This window comes from Onychostoma macrolepis, chromosome 01, assembly GCF_012432095.1.
Source record: "Onychostoma macrolepis isolate SWU-2019 chromosome 01, ASM1243209v1, whole genome shotgun sequence".
Taxonomy (NCBI): domain Eukaryota; kingdom Metazoa; phylum Chordata; class Actinopteri; order Cypriniformes; family Cyprinidae; genus Onychostoma; species Onychostoma macrolepis.
In genome coordinates this window covers 16,339,572-16,359,204 of record NC_081155.1, presented here as the reverse complement: position 1 = coordinate 16,359,204, position 19,633 = coordinate 16,339,572, and the positions used below count along the sequence as shown (strand labels likewise).

The 19,633-nt window shown below is 36.1% G+C and overlaps 1 long non-coding RNA gene across 2 annotated transcripts; it reads left to right on the top strand.

Moving 5' to 3' along the window:
* Nucleotides 1-2,215: 2,215 nt before the first annotated feature.
* Nucleotides 2,216-18,256, top strand: LOC131549032 (uncharacterized). Of its 2 annotated transcripts, none has more exons than XR_009273317.1 (6): nt 2,216-2,572; nt 2,675-2,732; nt 2,814-2,898; nt 2,992-3,049; nt 15,864-15,967; nt 17,727-18,256. It is a non-coding gene; the product is annotated as an uncharacterized LOC131549032 (long non-coding RNA). The 2 variants fall into 2 exon arrangements; XR_009273316.1 differs by having other exon boundaries at nt 2,655-2,732.
* The last annotated feature ends 1,377 nt before the right edge of the window (nt 18,257-19,633 follow it).

The window sequence follows — 19,633 nt, the reverse complement described above, 5'->3', positions numbered from 1 at the left end:
AGTAGGGCCACAACATCACCTCCATTCAAAATGTGAACCAAACACTCTTCTTGTTCGGGCTTCAGTTGGCAAATCCCGGGAATATTTTCCACAACAGAGCGAATGTCTCCTGTGTCCCCATGTCCGCTGTCGTTTTAGAGTTCCCTCATCTAAACTACAATCTTAAATTCAGCGCTTAGCATCTACGTCACGGCTCTCAGCCCGCCCTCTGTTCGTTGGTTGGCCCGGCTGCTGCGGAGCCGGAGATAAACTGGGAGATTGTTTGCTATATCAGACTGAGTACAGAAGCGAAATGAAACTGAGCGGAAGTACGAAGTCTGACGTAGTCAGGCTACAGAAATATAGACTCACAACATCAAAAATACAGCAGTATATTTAATTGTACACATGGGGTACTTTTTATCCCTGTGTTCACCAAACTCTTCTTGAGTGTTTGCTGCTAAAAAGCTAATTTTTTTGTTTCATCTGACCATAGAAGCCAGTCCCATTTGAAGTTCCAGTCGTGTCTAATAACTGAATATGCTGGAGTTTGTTTTTGGATGAGCAAGGATAATTTTTCTTGAAACCCTCCGAAACAACATTTAGTGATGTAGGGGTTTGACACTTTTTTTTTTTTTTAAGGTTTTATGACACCGAGACTCAACTATTTTCTGCAATTCTCCAGCTGTGGTCCTTGGAGAGTCTTTAGCCACTCAAACGCTCCTCCTCACCGTGCATTAGGACGATATAGACACACGTCCTCTTCCAGGCAGATACATAACATTTTATGTTGATTGGAAATTCTTAATTATTGCCCTGATGGTGGAAATGGGAATTTTCACTGCTCTAGCTCTTTTCTTAAAGCCACTTCACTAATTTGTGAGGCTCGATTATCTTTTGCTGCACATCAGAAATATATTCTTTGGTTTTTCTCATTGTGATGGATGATTAAGGGAATTTGGGCTTTGTTTTCCCTCCTATTTATATTTCTGTGAAACAGGAAGCCATGGCTGGATAATTTCATGTTCATAATCACCCTGGAGTGCTCAAAATTGTGAATATGAACGGGAATATACTTCAGAGATATTTTACTCATAAGAATTTCTAGGGGTGCCAATAATTGTGTCCAATGTGTATTTGAGAAAAACATTTCATACCCCCCTTGCCGGTACTGCCGCGCGAGCACGAGGTCTTGCTGTCCCAGTGCGCGCGCACACCCCTCTCTTTCTCTCTCTGTGTGTCTGCTCTGTTCAGCGAGCAGCGGAGGCTTTCAGTTAAACAAAGATATTATATTGCTTCTCTAATTTTACATGCAAGTATAGCCGAAATCACAGCACAGCTATTGTCATTATCTTATGTGTAGCCTATTTGATTTTATCAGACGACGGCTCGATTATCAGGATTTTTGTGCAGATTAACATCTTGGAATGGAGAGCTGCTTATGTAGCGAAGTCTTAATGGGTCGCGTTTCAGTCACTATTTCATATTCATTCCGTTGTCTGACAACAGAAACAGTAAAATATACCAATGAAAAGATTGAGATTTATTGAGAATTTAGCTGCATCAAAATACAGTATGTGGGCACAGAGAGGCAAACAAATCTAATAATAAATAATAAATGTACATTTTGCATTTTCAGGAGAAGTGAGCTGCCCTGTAATGTAAACGGGTTTGTGTAAGTAAATTGCTCAGCGCAAAGAAAGAGAAGTAATGGGAACCTGGAATTTCTTTTTTCATGTGTCTAATAGACATGAACAAGTTCTTTGAAAAACATCTATGATCTTTGAAACATGTCTACTCTTCAATGTTGACTATGGTTTCAATAATAATAAACATACATTTGCATAAAGCATCCATATTTGTCCATGCCCATGTTGATTAGAGTATTAAAAACTTGAAAATTATTAATTTAAGGTACATTTTGAACAAATAAAAATGTGCAATTAAGTTGCGATTAATCACGAGTTAACTCATGCAATCATGCGATTAATCGCCGATTAAAATACCGATTGACAGCCCTAATATATATATATATATATATATATATATATATATATATAAACACACATACACACACAAACAGACACACACAATCTTTTTTTTGTTTTTTTTAATGAACACACACAAAATAAAATGTCTCTGTAACTCATTTACACATACCATATAAAAGTAAAATCAGTAAAGAGTTAAAGCTCTGGTGTTGAATTATCCACAAGTTTGTTTTTTCCCCCTCAAATTTCAGACCCATCACCTATGTAAGTTTAATTTGACTTCCAGTACAATAGGTGGCGATAATGCTCTTAAGGAGTTATTCGCCATTAAACAAGACGAAGGTGTTACATCAGGGACATTTATGTACTTTGCGCGCCTAAACGGGCTGAAACTTTTCTCACCGTTGCCATTTTCTTTGACCCACGAATCGCGATGCGGAGCAAACGAGGCCGGAAAATACAGAGATGAAATGTTTTATGTTATTCACACAGTATTAATGTTATAACATTACATTGTTTTAGAACGATATTTATGTGCTGTGTGTGCGGCTTGCGGTGCGGAGTTGACGAGGAGGTTGCTTTTTAACAGGAAAACACTGAAAGTAAGTGTTTTATCTCATCTACAATATGTATTTTATAACATATTGATTTATAGTGATATTTATATGCTGTGCGCATTTAAAGGTGCGAAACTTTTCTCTCAGAAGACATTTCCTTTGACTCGCGGTGCAGACACGGAGGTTTTAACAGAGAACACTGAAAGTAAGTGTTTAGTCTCATTTACATACAGTATGTATTTTATGATGTTATATTATTTTATAACGATATTTTTGTGCTGTGCAGTCTTAAACCTTTCTCATAGACATAATTTTCTTTGACGTGATACTGACAAGACAGATGTTTTTGGACTTTTTGGAAAACACCAAAAGTAAGTGGTTTACCTCATTCACAATATGTATTTATAACATCATATTGTTTTATAAAGACATTTATGTGATGTGCGCTCCTCAACATTTCTCAGAGAGACATTTGCTTTGATTCACGGCAAAGAAGTTACAATTATCAACAAGAGACCTAAAGTAAGTGTTATACCTCATTTACAATGCTTTTTGTAACATCATATTGACAAATCAAACCATTGTAAACTTGCATGTCTTGTGCCCAAATATCATATCATATCATACCATATCGTGAAGCTTGTAAATTAAGTTTTTTGGATGTGTCGATTTATTGGATTTGAGTGCTATTTTCGATTTTGTCACCTCATAAGATATGACACATGACTTACAGTCATGGCCAAAAATGTCGGCACCCTTGGTAAATATGATCAAAGAAGGCTGTGAAAATTAATCTGCATTGTTAATCCTTTTGATGTTTTATTTTAAAAATTCACAAAAATCTAACCTTTCATTGGATAATAAGAATTTGAAATGGGGGGAAATATAATTATGTACATTGTCAAGTTGGATGAAAAGAGCTCTTGTTAACATTTTTAGGACACATACAACAGACATGGCTAAGCCACATTTCCATATTTAAGATTATTGATTATCATGCATAACTTTTTGATCATTAATATTTGTTATTTGCCTAATAATAATTAGAAGTCTGGACTCTTTCTGGTAGGGCTGCCCTCGACTAAAGATTTTTGACAATTTAACTACCCCAATAGGTTGATGCTGGAGACAATTAACAAAGCATCAGGGAACATCTGCGTGTAATGGAGGAAACAGAGAAGCTTAGACCAAACGTAGAGCTCCTCAAAGAAAGGATGGCGCTGTTAAAATGCTATCGGACAATTTTGTGTCCAAACATAGCACAGAGGAGACTCTCTCTGAGTTCTTGTGTTTCATACTGGCCAAAATGCTCAGTACAGTAGTGTGTTAATTGCCTCCTTATTTAATTGTATGAGTTATGACTATATTTTAATACATGTCTTTCCTCCTTTGCCTTCCTCTTAACATAAGCTCTTTTTGGATCTGTGAGACCACGTCAGTGTTAATGTGGACCAACAAATTCTGGATCGCACCATCTTCTGGTCGGCCATCTGTTTCCTTAATATATAATAAAATTATTGATTGCATTACAAAACCTCTTTCTATTCAATCTATTTGGCATCGGGAATTATCTGACCTTGATTTGTCTGTCGACTGGGAGAAAGTGTGGTCTAACCTCAGCTTAACATCTGAAAACTTGGTCATAGAGTCATAGAGCATACATAACTCCTTACAAAAGATTCAAAATGAAACTACAACCAAATTTGAACTGCTATATACTGTATGTAATACTGCATCATCAGGTACTTTTCTTCATATGTTTTGGGAGTGTCCTATCGTCATTAATCTATGGACACATGTAAACCTGGTTTTATCCTCCTTACTACAAATTGATTGCTTTGTTAACCCAGGTTTGTGTCTTCTTGATTCTGGTCTCTGTATAAGCTTAATACAAAAGAGAATGTTGTTTGCTGGTTTTACGGCTGCGAAGAAGACAATAATACAGAACTGGTTTACACTGCACATGTGTGCAAAAACATATTGGATTCATAGCCTCCTGAAAATAGTGACTTGTGAATGTACAACAGCGCGAATTAATGGGGCCAAGCCCTCTACTATTGATGCTGGGCAGGGTTTTTCCTTTAACATACTTGATTATATAAAGGAATGACTTGTTTTGTTTTTTTCTTTTATCCCTCCCTCTCTCTCTTCCTTTTGACTGGACTCTTTAAAGTATTGACTGTTTTTTTTTTTTTGTCGTTGTTGTTTTGAATAGATGTTGTGATGTGTGTAAAAAAAACAAACAAAAAAACAATAAAAAGTTGATAACAAAAAAAGAAATGTTAGTACACTGTTGACAGTGAAAGAGTGAAAGATACTATTTATACTTGAAAGATACTATACTAGTGAACTATTCACACTGCACGATTTTAGCACGATTTTTCACTCCTACAGGTTTTGATAAATCGCCAACAAATGCCCGAAATCGGAGGCAAATCGGTGCTCGTTCATGCGAGTGACAATCGCGCAGTGTGAATTATCAAAGACGCGGTCTGAGGGAATCGCCGATGCATTGCCGACGCCCGTGAAATATTTGGCATGCTAAATATCTGGAGCTGTCGGCAATTCACAATCACGCTGTGTGCAATGATTTCTGACTAGCCTACATCGGCGATGACCTGCAGCCAATTACATAAAAGGAAGTGAAAAAGTCATTAAAAAAAAGTCACAACAATAAAAACAAGGAATTAAAAAAAAATTATAATAAAAACAAGATATAAAAATTTATTTTTAAAAGAATTTAAAACAGTTAAGAATAGAAAATGATTATACATAGTGCAATCAGTTCGGACGTAGCACAGTGCTCATTTGACAAATGCACAGCTAAACAGATGAGTTTTGAGTCTGGATTTAAATGTGGCTAATGTTTTAGCACATCTGATCTCATCTGGAAGCTGGTTCCAACTGCGGGCAGCATAATAGCTAAAAGCGGACTCCCCTTGTTTTGTGTGAACCCTTGGTATTTCTGACTGACTCGATCCTAATGATCTGAGTGGTCTGTTAGGTTTATATTCAGTGAGCATATCTGCAATGTATTTAGGTCCTAGGCCATTGAGTGATTTGTAAATGAGTAAAAGTACTTTAAATTCAATCCTAAATGTAACTAGAAGCCAGTGTAAGGACCTGAGGACTGGTGTGATATGCTCAGATTTTCTGGTTCTAGTCAGAATCCTGGCAGCAGCGTTCTGGATGAGCTGCAGCTGTCTAATGGTCTTCTTTGGAAGGAGACCATTACAATAATCCACTCTGCTGGTGATAAAGGCATGAACAAGTTTCTCCAAGTCTTGACTGGACACAAAACATCTAATTCTTGCAATGTTTTTGAGATGATAATATGCTGATTTAGTTACTGCTTTGACATGACTACTGAAACTAAGGTCTGTCTCCAGAATCACCCCAAGATTTTTGACTTGATTTTTAGTTGTTTGACCCCTAGAGTCAAGGGGTCATAACGGTTACATATCAGCATATCAGTTACTGCAAAATTATCATTTACCTCCACCTCTCTTTGCAGAACACACAATCCCTGTTCTCTGCATCTCCCTCCTGCATAATCTGTTTTTCTTTTTCTCCTTGTAGCTGGAAATCAGCGCACAGACAATTTGCGAGCTATATATTTTTAATAATTCCAGTCTCGCGCGAGAACGCACGCAGGTCCTCGCGTTATTTCCTTATCACTTCTCGTGTGTGTTTTGGTGTGAAACGTAGTTTGCGGATCAGACAGAGTTGCCGGCAATTCTTCCTATTGTAAAGTCATGCAATGTGAAAGCCCCTGTCGCCGATCCGTTGTGCAATGTGAACACAGCAGCGACTGAATGCTACCCCAGATAGTCACGCGGTGAGTGTGAAAACAACCGCGATCCGATGAGTTTGAAAATCGTGCAGTGTGAACTCGGCATTAGTTTGCACATGGTTGTGTATTATTAATTTTCAGTTAAAAAGACTAGATTTTCCAAATGAAGTTAAGAACTAGGCCTAAGACCGTAGGCGAAAAAGTTACCTGATTACAGTTCTACAGTAGCCTATATATAGTCTATGTAAACCAGGACTCTCTCTTCTTCAAAAATGTACATATTTCAAGCTTGTTGCATTATTTTGTATGTGTATAAAACAACAACTCCCCGTATATTGTGATGTTGTATATGTATATTCCCTGGCTTGCCAGCACTCATTTTATTTGCTGCTGAAAGAAATAAATTAAAAGGTTTTGAAAGTGTGATGTATTTTGTTTCTCAGTAAGCATTTAGTACAGGAATTTGAATCTTTAAAGCTGCAATTTGGTAAGAAATGATTAGTTATCATTCATCTTAAGTAAAAGTGTCATTTAGAAGCATATTGGCTCATCTATGGTAGTCATATATGACACCTCTAACGGTTCTGTGTAACACATTTTGACAAATGTGCTAATAAGCTTCTTATCTTTAAGAATATGTGCCATATAGTACCAAAAGAGGTTCCCCTATGATAAAAAGCCAAAGAACCGTTGAGCATAATTTTTGTTGAAGCAATAAAGTGCTATATGGCACCTCTTATGGTTCTACATAGCACCTTTAAAGATAGGTGCTAAATAGCACTAAAAGTGGTTCCCCCATGATTACGAGTCAAAGAAACACTTTTAGTGCTATTTAGCACCATTTTTTTTAGTGTAGATGAATCCTTAAAGCTACAAAAGTTATTGATTTTCTCTTTTTTCTTTTGTTCTTTGAACTGCTTTCTATTTGAATATACAGTATTTTAAAATGTAATTTATTTCAGTGATCAAAGCTAAATGTTTAGCATCATTACTCCAGTCTTCAGTGTCACATGATCCTTCAGAAATCATTTTAATATGCTAAATTGCTGATCAAGAAACATTTCTTCATCTTATTATTATTATTATTATTATTATCAATATTTAAAACAGTTGAGTACATTTTTTTTCAGGATTCTTTGATGAATAGAAAGATCCAAAGATCAGCACTTATCTGAAATTAAAAAAAGCTTTTTGCAACATTATACAATATACCGTTCAAAAGCATCTAGAGTCAGTATAATTTTTTTATTTAGCAAGGATGTTTTAAATTGATCAAAAGTGATGATAAAGACATTTATAATGTTAAAAAAGATTTCTATTTCAGATAAATACTGTTCTTCTGAACTTTCTATTCATCAAAGAAACCTGAAAAATTAGACTCAGCTGTTTTCAACATAATAATAATAATAAAATTATTGATTAAAAATTTGAGCAGCAAATCTGAATATTTGAATGATATCTGAAGGATCATGTGACTGGAGTAATAATGCTAAAAAAATCAGCTTTGAAAATCACAGAAATAAATTACATTTTAAAATATATTCAAATATAGATAACAGTTATTTTAAATAGTAAAAATATTTCAAAATTTTACTGTTTTTGCTGTACTCTGGATCAAATAAATGCAGGCTTGGAAAGCAGAAGAGACTTCTTTTAAAAAAACCATTAAAACTCTACTGTTCAAAACCTTTTGACTGGTGTACATAATAATAAACGTAATTCTTAACAAGAAAAAAGAGACGGAATCAACAGCTGTGAGTGGGGCGAGCACCCCAGCTCCGCCCCGGCATTAAATCATTTTAACGCTGTTAAAATGGAAAAAATAATCACCTGTGTTAATGCGCTAATTTTGACAGCACTAGTTTTTATATAAAGATCAGTAAATGTGTGTGTATCTGTGTATGTTGAGTGGGAATAACATGCAGTGTGCTTTGCCTTGGGAGGCATGAGCTCATGTTCCTTTGACACACAGAGATACATACACTGCTCACTGCTGTGCCCACTAGATCACAGCCTGCTCCTTATCATAGCCAAACAAGCGTGCTCATTAATAGGGAGTCCTAGCTGCAAGCGTCTATAGTGCATGTTGGCTGGAAGGAAGGCTTATCACTCGAGCACTGTGAAAGACAAAGCAGGCCTCACACATCAAAGAGTTACAGTATGTGATATCGGATGGGGTTCAATTCTGTTTACAATTGCCATAACGACACACTGCTATAAATCTAGATAAAGATGGATTGGTGACTGGTGTGATGGAGATATCCTCTCGAGATACATCTGATTACAGCATCTGATTGTCATCTTGAGAACCAAAATGAATATTCCTATAATTCATAATCTTAATGAATTTGGCTGTTAATTGCTAAAATGTCTTGAAACTAATGACAAAACTTTCTTTAGTTTAATGTCTTGAGTGGTAATGTATTGCAAATATGTTTTCAATGAGAATGTAGGGGTGGGCGATATGGCAAAAATATCATATCACGATTCACGATTTTATTACAGTCAGACTAATTTCACTATTATAAAGACAAAGCCTTTCAAGGTAACAATATATAAAAAAAGAATGGCGGATATTGAAGAATGGCCGAAGATTTGTTATTAAAAAACAAGAACAAATATACACATTACAAATACACATAATATACAAATAAAACAAACAGTGTTTTATTTTCAGGTAGGCTACAATAGGTGTACTGCAGGAGCATTCAAGAAATTTAATGAAAAAATATAAAAATAAAACACTAAATAGATTGATTCCTATTAAATCAACTCTATTAAAGTTTTTCAGTCAAGAGTAGTGAGTGATTTTTCTCATTGTGTTTTGTTGTTTTATTAACATTAAAGGAATAGTTCACCCAAAAATAAAACTTCTGTCATCTGTCTGTTAATTCTGTCATAGTGTTTTATTTTTATACTACTTATTTTTATCATTTACTCACTCAAAAGTTGTTTTAAACCTGAATGAAAGGCTTTAAAGCATATGCAAATAACGTACTTTTGATTGCGAGTAAGTGCAGTGTCCTGTGAGAGTAACTCTACCGCTGAGTGAACACTGAATGTATGTGGCGTGGTACAGTATATAAAGACGGAGGCGCCAAAACTGCAGCTGAGAGAATGTGTGCTGTGGCGCGATACTACGATATTTCTTCAAAGCAGATCGTGGAGACATTTTTATCGTCCACGATCAAAAATCATCATATCACACATCCCTATGAGAATGTAATTTCAAATCTTCCATCTTCCATCTGCAGGTGCGGATGTCAGTGCAAACACCCCTGATTTATACTGATTAATACCATGATCTATCAGAAAACTCGATTCTGATTGGCTGTAAAACTGTTTAATGCACAGGTAGTTCCAGTCAGTTTAATCACTGTTCTATATTAATGCACTGCTTTCATTGAAGCACACACACATACAAATAAACATTCAGGAGCACAGAAACATTGTATTTCTCTGCAGTGAGGGGAAACTTCACTGTTTTTGAAGTAATTAAACTCACAGCTTCACTATTAGGAGAGAGAGACGCTGCACAGACACAGGTCATTTACACACGCACAATCTCTCTTTCTCTCTCTATATTACTTCAAATGCATCCACCTGTCCATCCAATTAGCTGTGGATTATCCCTTGCATATGACTCATTATTCATTATTTTTATATTACCGCTATATATACACTAACATTTAAAGGTTTGGGGTTAGGGTTTTTAAAAAAAGTCTCTTGTGCAGGTGAAGGCATCATTTATTTGAGCAAAAATACAGTTAAAAAAAACAGTAATATTTGAAATATTCAAATATTTAGTCCGTTTTTCTGAAGCTGAATTTTCAGCATCATTACTCCATCATTCTAATATGCTGATTTGCTGCTCAAGAAACATTTCTTATTATTATAATTGTTGAAAACAGTTGGTCTGCTTAATATTTTTGTGTGTTTTTTTTTTCTTCAGGATTCTTTGATTAATGGAAAGTTCAAAAGAACAGCATTTATATGAAATTGCAATCCTTTGTAACATAATGTCTTTAATGTCACTTTTGATCAATTTAATGCATCCTTGCAGAACTAATTAAAAAAAGTTACTCAACCCAACAGTATATTTATAAATGTAGTGTAAAAAAAAATGATTTTTCCACAAGTCTGAATATTCATGGCCCAAAAATTTGGGTAACATGTCAGTGACAAAAGCTGTCAATGAGGCTGAGTCTTTTTAAATGGTGTACCTTTGTACCTTATTTACCCTTAAAAGGTGCATATTAGTATCTTAAGAGTACATATTAGTATCAAAATGCTACATATTAGTATCTTTTGAAAGGTTATGGCCCCAGCAATCACATTTGTACCTTTTTTGTACTGTGCATCAATCAAACAAAGGCTAGCTTTACAAAACACGGGCAAAGGAACAGAGAGTTAGTGCATGTTTTTGGCATTGACGTTTGAGGTGTCAGCGTGTTGTCATAAGGGAAGTCTCTGCCTCAATCCCTTTTTTAAAAACACAGAATGCCAGAGAGGCTGTCTTCCGCACTGCTGCTTGCTCAGCTTACTCTGCCTGACGCCAGCCTCCGGTGTCCTAACACAGCACTGGCAGAATCATCCAAGACAGCGCTCGTCATTCTTTAAAAGTGGGTATTACATGCAAAATTAGTTAGTAGTACAGTGGGGGTTTTTTTATTTTTATTTTTTTTACTTATGTAGTAAAAATGTAAAAGGCTTTTTTAAAGACACTAAAATCTCTAGATTTATAATAAGCATGATTTTAGTTTAGATGAATGGTTTCTTTGTGATGTTAAGACAGAGTTTAGTGTAAGTAGTTCACCCAAATATTGAAAATTCAGTCATTTGCTCACTGGATGAAATGATTCACTGAAAAGATTTGAGCAAATATTTACATCTCTATAGGGATTTTAGTGTTTCTTCTGCGTAATAACTTACATTTCAGTTGGTTGCTGAAATAAATTACCATGTGGTTTCAGAATATGTGAAACAAATCTGTACAAATCACTTTTATGGTGCTTTTATAGTAATTTTGATTTTTATTGTATTATAAATGCACGGAAAGAGTATTTGAAATGTGTTCTTTTGTCTTCTGCAGAAGAAGAAAAAAACATACTAGTATTGTTCATTATATGCCTTTACTTTCCTCTGGCTTTTTATTTTCTTCCCCCATCTTTTCTGACATTTGTGAGTTTTGTGGCTCACGTATGAGCTGGAATAATATAATCATGCCCCCGGCAGATAGTTTGTTCAGAAGAACCGATAACATGGGACATCCCTTCCTCATGTAATCATCCTCTCAGAAAGAGAAAAACCAGCACTCAGATAGAGAAATACAACTACTGCCTGCCATACAATTACTGAATTAATCATGTTATTCTATCGCTGAACCCCCTGAGAGAGATGGGGGAGAGATATTTTGTTAAAGATCTGCTTTTTCAGAGCATTTTCCAAATGGCTTGTTAAAACCAGGAGGTCACAGGGTCAGGACTCTTAATTACACTCCAACAGGGTAGAAATGGCCAGAAGAGAAGCGGTGGAAAAAGACTAGAAAAGAGGACGAATGTGAAATGATATTGCAGGAAATTACAGCTTTGGTAATATTGCAGAATCCCCCCTATTTCGCTATACAATGCAGATGAGCCCCACAATCAGGCCTGGCGAAGGTGTCAGTGCAGGTCCTTATTAATAACAATACGAGAGAAATGGCCTCTCATACAAAATCACTCTGGCTCCTCTCTCCCAATGTGAGGGGGCAGAGGATTAGTACAAGAGAAAAACAAGGGAAGTGTCTCATGAATTTATCTTTTTTTTTTGTTTTCTTCTCGAACATTACATGCATATCGCTTACAGTTCAGATTTTCACATCACCATACGATGATTCATTTTGGTTTGTTTCTACTTCTTTCCTGATGGAAGCTGTTCACTTGTCAAACTGTTAATCTTATTTTTACTTCTCATATTGTTCTAACCTGTGATGCTTGTCAAATTTGTCACGTGAAAAAATTTAAGAAATTCAGTTAGGGTTCAATTTTCCCTTGAAGACCCTTTCTGGGGCTCTAGAAATTATTATAATAAAAAAATCATTATATATTATATGTGCAAATAGATTTTTTTTTTAAACTTAAATGTCATTTCTATTAAATACTGATTGGCAAATTGCTAACAGAAAATAACTCACCTTTCAATAATTTTTGCATTTATTAATCTTATAGTTAATGTTAATTTTAACATTTACTACACTGTAAAAAGTGATGTTGACTTAACTTAAAAAAATTGAGGAAACCTGTTGTTATTATTAATAAATGATAATTTAAAAAAAAAGTTAAGTGAACTTGACAATTCACTTAACTTATTTTTTTAATTATCATTTACTTCAAAATGTTAAGGCAACGGGTTTCCTCAATTTTTTTAAGTTAAGTCAACTTATCACTTTTTACAGTGTAATGCATTATTAATATCAAAAGTTGTTTAATGAACCTGAGCTAGCATGAACTAACAATGAAAAGTATTTTTTTTACTAACTAATGTTAACAAAGGTATTGCTCATTGTTAGTTAATATTAGTTAGTGCATTTACTTAAGTTAACTAATAGTACTTTGTTGTAAAGTTTGGTTTTACTGTGTTTGTTTAGATTTCACAAAGCCTGGTTCCAAACACCAAAACTGTGGTATTTAGATATTTAGAGCTCGGGCCAAAACTGACCTGAAGACAATAGAGGGGTTAAATCATCTCACCATGACCCCCGTCATCTTAAAACAATCAAACAAGGCTCTTTTAATCACCCCCCCCCCCCCCCGTGCCCTTTTAAAGGCAATATTTTAGCTTCTTCATCCAAATCAGCATGTGAGTGCGGCCACAGTGGTGACATTTTAATGTGGGTGTCGTCGTCTTGCTGCCCCCACCACCCCCCAACAACATGAGACATGCTGTCTGATTTCGTATTCATACCGCGCATATTAATCAAGTCGCCCTGGCGTTGGCCAGTTTCGTCCCTCCATTCCGTCTGCCAATCTGCATATCCGCATATTACAGACGGAGGGCCCCGTATTTAATTTCCTACAGGAGCAGATAATGATCGGCTTGTTCATGCAGAGGGGGGCCTTTGTCAGGAGAGGTCTGATATTTCACATGGAGTAGGAAAACTCTGATTAATGCCGTGCTGAGCGGATTCCGTTGGCCCGTCGTTTCATTACAGGCGAGGTGATGAAACGACTCGTGGTGTCGGCAGGATCGAGGGTGGCCGCTCGGCAGATTTACTGATGCTGTTTTAATATGTCTGAAAACATCTGCGGAGGAGTGCGAGCAACAGGGGGAAAGCGTGGAGAGGCGTATTAGAGGGGCAAGAGGACACCCGCCTGCTGACCCTGTCAGACACTAATACGAGTCATTTGTAATTAGGTTTTTTTACATCAAACATCGGGCGAAAGTCTCATTGATTAAACCTTTTGTTTTATAAGTTAAAGCTGTTTTTTTTTTATTTTTATAAAACTGTAAGGCGAGCAATTATTTTCTGCAGTTCAAGTTGAGATGCTTTAGGACTGCATGAGATTGCATTTGTCCCTCCGAGGCCACACTGTTTTTTCAGTCCCGCACTGTGGTAGATCAGGCAGGACCTCAGAGGTACAGCTGCTGTGCCACTGTTTAATGAAATTGATTTAACAGCATTGTAGTCGTACTGGATTTACATAACCCTCTCTTTACATCCAGAGAGCCCTTGTCTAATTAAAATGTTCTGCAAAATGAGAGAGTTGTTTGTCAGCAGATTGCACTCTGGGGAGGCAAAGTTGTGATGTTTCTCGGGCAGCTGAAATATTTGTTTACCCATGTTTTTTCCCAGCGTCTTATATTTCTGCATTTAATGAAGGTCACATCAGAGGTGGGGTTTGTCTTTTAGAACTGTGATCTATCTATCTATAAACTTTTAAAACAGAATTTAATATCAATATGTATTATGTACAGTGAAATTATTCAAATGTATGTTATACAGTACAGTTCAAAATTTGAGATCAGTAAGATTTTTATGTTTTTGAAAAAAGCCTCTTATGCTCACCAAGGCTGATACAAAAATACATTTAAGAGTAATATTGTGAAATATTATTGCAATTTAAAATAACTCTATTTTATTTAAATATATTAAAATCAGATTTTTTTTTTCCTGTGATGCAAAGCTGAATTTTATCTGAATTTCTTTGAATTATTGCAGACTTGTCAAATGATCCTGCTGATCTGCTACTCAAGAAACACTTATTATTATCAATGTTGAATATTGTAATTCTACTTAATATTTTTGTGGAAACTGAAATTGATTTCAGGATTCTTTGATGAATAAACAGTTCAAAAGAACAGCATTTATTTGAAATAGGTCTCTTTTGTAACATTGAGAATTTCTTTACTCAATTTAATGCATCCTCACTTGAGTAAAAGTGATTTCTTCATACCATATACATATATGTACAATAACAATGAAAAATATAATAGTACTATTAAAGTAATATATATTATTAAAAGTTAAGAATAATATAAAAAAAATATTGAAACCATACAAACAGTTGTTAGTCCATTGTTGCATTTTGTCTGCCATGACTTAAACGTTAACTGAATTGTCTAACTGAATTTTAAGGAGAACAGCTGTTATTGGAGCAGCTCTGTAGAATTTGTGTGAATGTTAACTGGCTCTTGGTATGAAAAGGCATTGTGGCCTCAGCAGCTGGCAAAAATATAGTTAACAGGCTTAAAAAGATAACAGAAAACACAGGAATCTGAAAAGCAGTTTTCCGACCAGACAGTAATAGGTTACTACAAAGCACTCAACTACTTTCGTCTCTGGATAAGTGTGATGTATGGGAGAAACACTAATCTGCTGTGTTGTGTTGAGCTAATGTCCAGCTGACAGAGGGTTAACTGAATCAGTTTCACACAGATTAGCCCGTAGGGAGCAAGACATAACTTGGTTTGCCCATCAATCCTTTATCTGTCATAGTTTAGGTCACAACTGTCATCCAGTTTGTAATGCCATTGTCAAAGCTGGTCCCATTTAGGAGTGTGATGTGCATGTGTGGTATCTCTCCTCACAAAAGGAAGTCCAATTTTTCCCTCTGTGGTGCTTATCTGATGGTCCCAGAAATTTCATTTGATTGTAATTTTGATATGTGGAGTGCTTTTTCAGAATTTGGAGACAGACCCAGACTGGTGGGCCTCCAGTAGTGGAGGTCTACACTGGCATACTTGGCAAGCCTGCTTGACCAGGTTACCAAATCCCTTTTACATCGAATTCCACATAAATCAAAGCTCATTAACTTCAAATGGCTTGAACGGATAATATGGGATAATGCACTGGCTCACAAGCGGGTAGCCGCAAGGCCGGGACTTTATCAAAGGTGAATGACATTCATGCTGCGACTAGCATTAGCGTGCTAATTGTGAAGACTATAATTAGCCTTGCATAGCAAGGTTAGTGGCCTAGAGAAGCGGCGCTCATTCCCTCGCACAATGTTAAACGCACGTCAGGGAGAAAATGCTAATGTTGTTTGGCTATTGTGCTTGCAGACCTTGAAAGAGATGAGAGTGAACCTGGAGTGGCAGAGGGGCTAAGAGAGAAAGAATACTGGAGAGACAAAGTGTGAACTGTGTAAGACACAGCGGAGGAGAAGGTGAGCGTGGCAGATAAAAGGGAGGATGGAAGAAGAGATGGTGGAGTGTATGATGACGCAAGAATTCAGAGAATTGAATGTCAAGGAAAATTTCCTGGAACTCGTGTTTCAAAATGAACCAAAAAACACTTATGTGAACACTTAAAACACTTAAAATATTAGGGGTGTAACGGTACACGTATTCGTAGCCTGACGAACATTTTCAGTGTGTCTTTTGGTTCGGTACGCATGTGTACAACAAATACAGCATTGTTTTACCCACTGCACGAGTGCACAACTTCATTGGAAACTTCCAGTATTATATGGTTACTTTTGATAAGAAACAAAGTCTCATCTTTCAATTATGTCCATTTTTTGAGGAAATTCAAACAATGCATGCTGTTTTGGAGCTTTTTGATTTGGCGCGACAGATCGCTGTATAAATGCCTCGGTTCAACAGCAGTGCAAAGTGCGCTCATCCCTTCCTCTTTACTACTAGTTTTAACGCGAAATAAACATGAATGAACATCTCATGTCTCATGTAATCACTCAATCAGTGTTTCAACCACGGAATGACATCAAAACAAAATGTCACGTAGCATTTCATTTACCTGAGGCAAGCAAGTCATCAGTGTCCACAGCTCGTTAGTTTGTTAGCTCGTTAGTAAATGAAATCTAAAGAAGAGAATTTCACAAAATATTAGACTATATACTCATTATATGTTACTTTACCTGTTAGTGGTGTCTTAATTATTTATCTTTAAATAAATCTGCTACGAAACAGGTTATGACAGCCACTGTTTCATTTAAAAACTGCATTATGTGCAATTTACGTGTTTGCATACAATTCTTTAAGTTGAGTGTTGATTATTATGTTTAAAATTAAACAGTAATTAAATAAGTTTGGGCTCTGTTGTTAACTGTAACCTTATAGTAATGTAAAAGGCCTCTCTACATAAGCTGAGGTAGATTTTTATCCCTAAGAAAATTTTTATTATGATTGAATTTATTTAAAGAAAGCAATTTGTTCAGTAAACCACTGTTTAATGAAAATGAAGCAATTTTATGTTTAGTTTTTCCCCCTGCTGTACTGAAACCAAACCGAACTGTCATGTTTGTATACTGTTACACCACTAAAAAATATCTAAATAAGAAGTACATACAAATCAAGTGCTATATTTGAAGTCTTCTGATGCTGTACGATAGCTTTGTATTATTGAACAGATACCGTTCTCATCTGTTGAAGATGTTGAAGAGAGAACACGGGAAACAAAGCGTTCTTTCACAGTCCGTGACATTGGAAGGAGATGTAATCCATTGTGCCGAGACCAGGGGTGGGGAACGTTGATCCTGGAGGGTTCATGAAATATTATATTGTGAGGGATACTATGCCTTTTCCTGTGTCCCATGTTTTCCTTGACAGTACTGGAGATGAAAAAAATGTATGAAACTGGACCCAAGTGTTTAGAAAAACAGCATACGATTTATATTCACTGTAGAAGTACTATAGTTGTGCTAAAAATTTAAATTGCCAACAAGTTAAATATGAAGGGGGACCTATTTGACTGTGTTAATAGTTAGTAATTATTTGACTTATTTTAAACCATTAGCCTACCTTAATTGAAATATTAATTCCAAAATATGTTTACTTGGTTTAAATTCATGGAACACCTTCTATTGCTCCTGTAGAACTTCCTGTAGAACCATCTCCATGAAAACACGTCAAACTCAATCCAAACATCATCTGTCATTTACATCAAACTGTCTGCTTTCCCTCCAGATGCGATGAAATCTTTCAGAAATACCAGCAGACTGAAGATCGATGCAACTATCTGCGCAAGTCATCACTGTCTGTGTTTTTAGATTGTAACACTTCATCCATGTCTGCATGTAACGGTGTCTGCTTCATCAGATGAAGAAGACAAAAAGCTTATCTATTTAACGTAACTGTATAATTTAAATGTGTATATAAATCCCATTCCAGCCCCATTATTTACCTTATTCCTGTCACATATAAACTTGGTGTGTTGGAGTGGAAATAAAGTGCTTAACGGATATTTAATAGGTGTGTAATTGAAATTGGCTGTGGTGTTCAACTATTGAGTGAAACTGTTGATCCCTTCCTGGACCTTCAAGAACGCATTTACCGATCAGCAGGTTCAGTATGAGGTACAGTTAGAGGTACAGTGTTACTGATACACTGTAAAAAAAAAGTTGAGCCAACTTAAAATTTTAAGGCAACCAGCTTCAGCAGATTTTTGAGTTTTCTCAACTTGTCGTTTTAAGTTTATACAACAAAAATTTGAGAATCTCCCACAAAAATAAGTTCAGCAAGCTCAAAAATCTGCTGAAGCTGGTTACCTTAAAATTTTAAGTTGGCTAAACTTTTTTTTTTTTTTACAGTGTATAGGAGAAGTAAGGTTCCAATATGACAGCATTCATTTACTGTATGATTTTAATAAAGATAATCATCTCCACTGAATATGTTGTTATTATTGCTGTTGTTATTGAATATGTATTTTTTTTGCAGTTTACTCTTAGTTTTCAATAGCATGTAACACTGTATGCAGCATCTTTTTTTTCTTTTTTTTTTTTGAGTGTCTGTTTCTTATTTATCAGCTCCCCATTATCAATTTCTGCTGGTCGTTTTAAGCGAGACAACCTCTATTTTGCTAAATGTCAGTTTCACAAGATTTGAACTTGCGAAACTGGTACCTTTTAGTTCAAAATTGTGTGTAAAGAGTGTTTCGGAATGACAAGACAGAGAGGGTGAGTGAGTGAGTGAGTGAGTGACTGTATTTAAGTGCGAGCTGAGAAGTGCTGGTCTAGGTGAGAGTGGTGGGTAATTGTAGTGATTATAGCCTTTGCTTCCTCTTCACCCTCTGATGCCATAACAGCACAGTTTTACCTTCAAAGACTGTGAATAGAGACCCCATTACGACCCTATTCTCTCAGCATTATCTCTCTTACACACAAACAGTGTCTGTCTCACACATACTCTATATCCCTGCTCTGCAAGTTGTACATATATGCATATCATCTAATAAAAGTACTTGCCATTTGTTAGACAGAAACAGATTTTGGGGGTCCAAAATCTATATTTTTACCTACTGTAAATTCAGATATACTACTCTTTCACATACTGTTTTTCACCTACAAGTCTGCATATTCGGATACAGGCCTAGTCTGTGAGTGGGGCTTAAACAGGTCATACAAATTAGCCACCAATTTGCCAAAACATGAAATAGTTACAAGTGTGTTGTCCAAACAGGTGTGTGTGAGCAAGTCGGAGTGAAACATTATAAATTTGCATGTCTTGTGTGACAGTGTCACAAGTTTATTGTTGCAAATTCTGAGTTTGTCCTCTATCATTGTACATCTCACGCTGTACTCTGTCACATGTGAGGCTCGCATGCTGCTCTCGCGAGGCGTTTAATAGGAGGGACAGCGCGTGAATCACTCAGCGCCTCCAGCTAATTACTCGCGCCTTCAAGTTAATTAACTGCGAGCAAGGAGCAGCAGGGAAGGAGGACTAATTAAGCAGTGCTTAAAAATCACAGGATGAAACAGCATTATTCTGACCCAACTTTAAAAAAAAGGCTGAAATTGTTTTGTCGCAGGCAAGGCGCGAGGCACTGAGAATCGTAGAAATTCAATGGCTACAGACAATATTTGAGGCAGTCACCA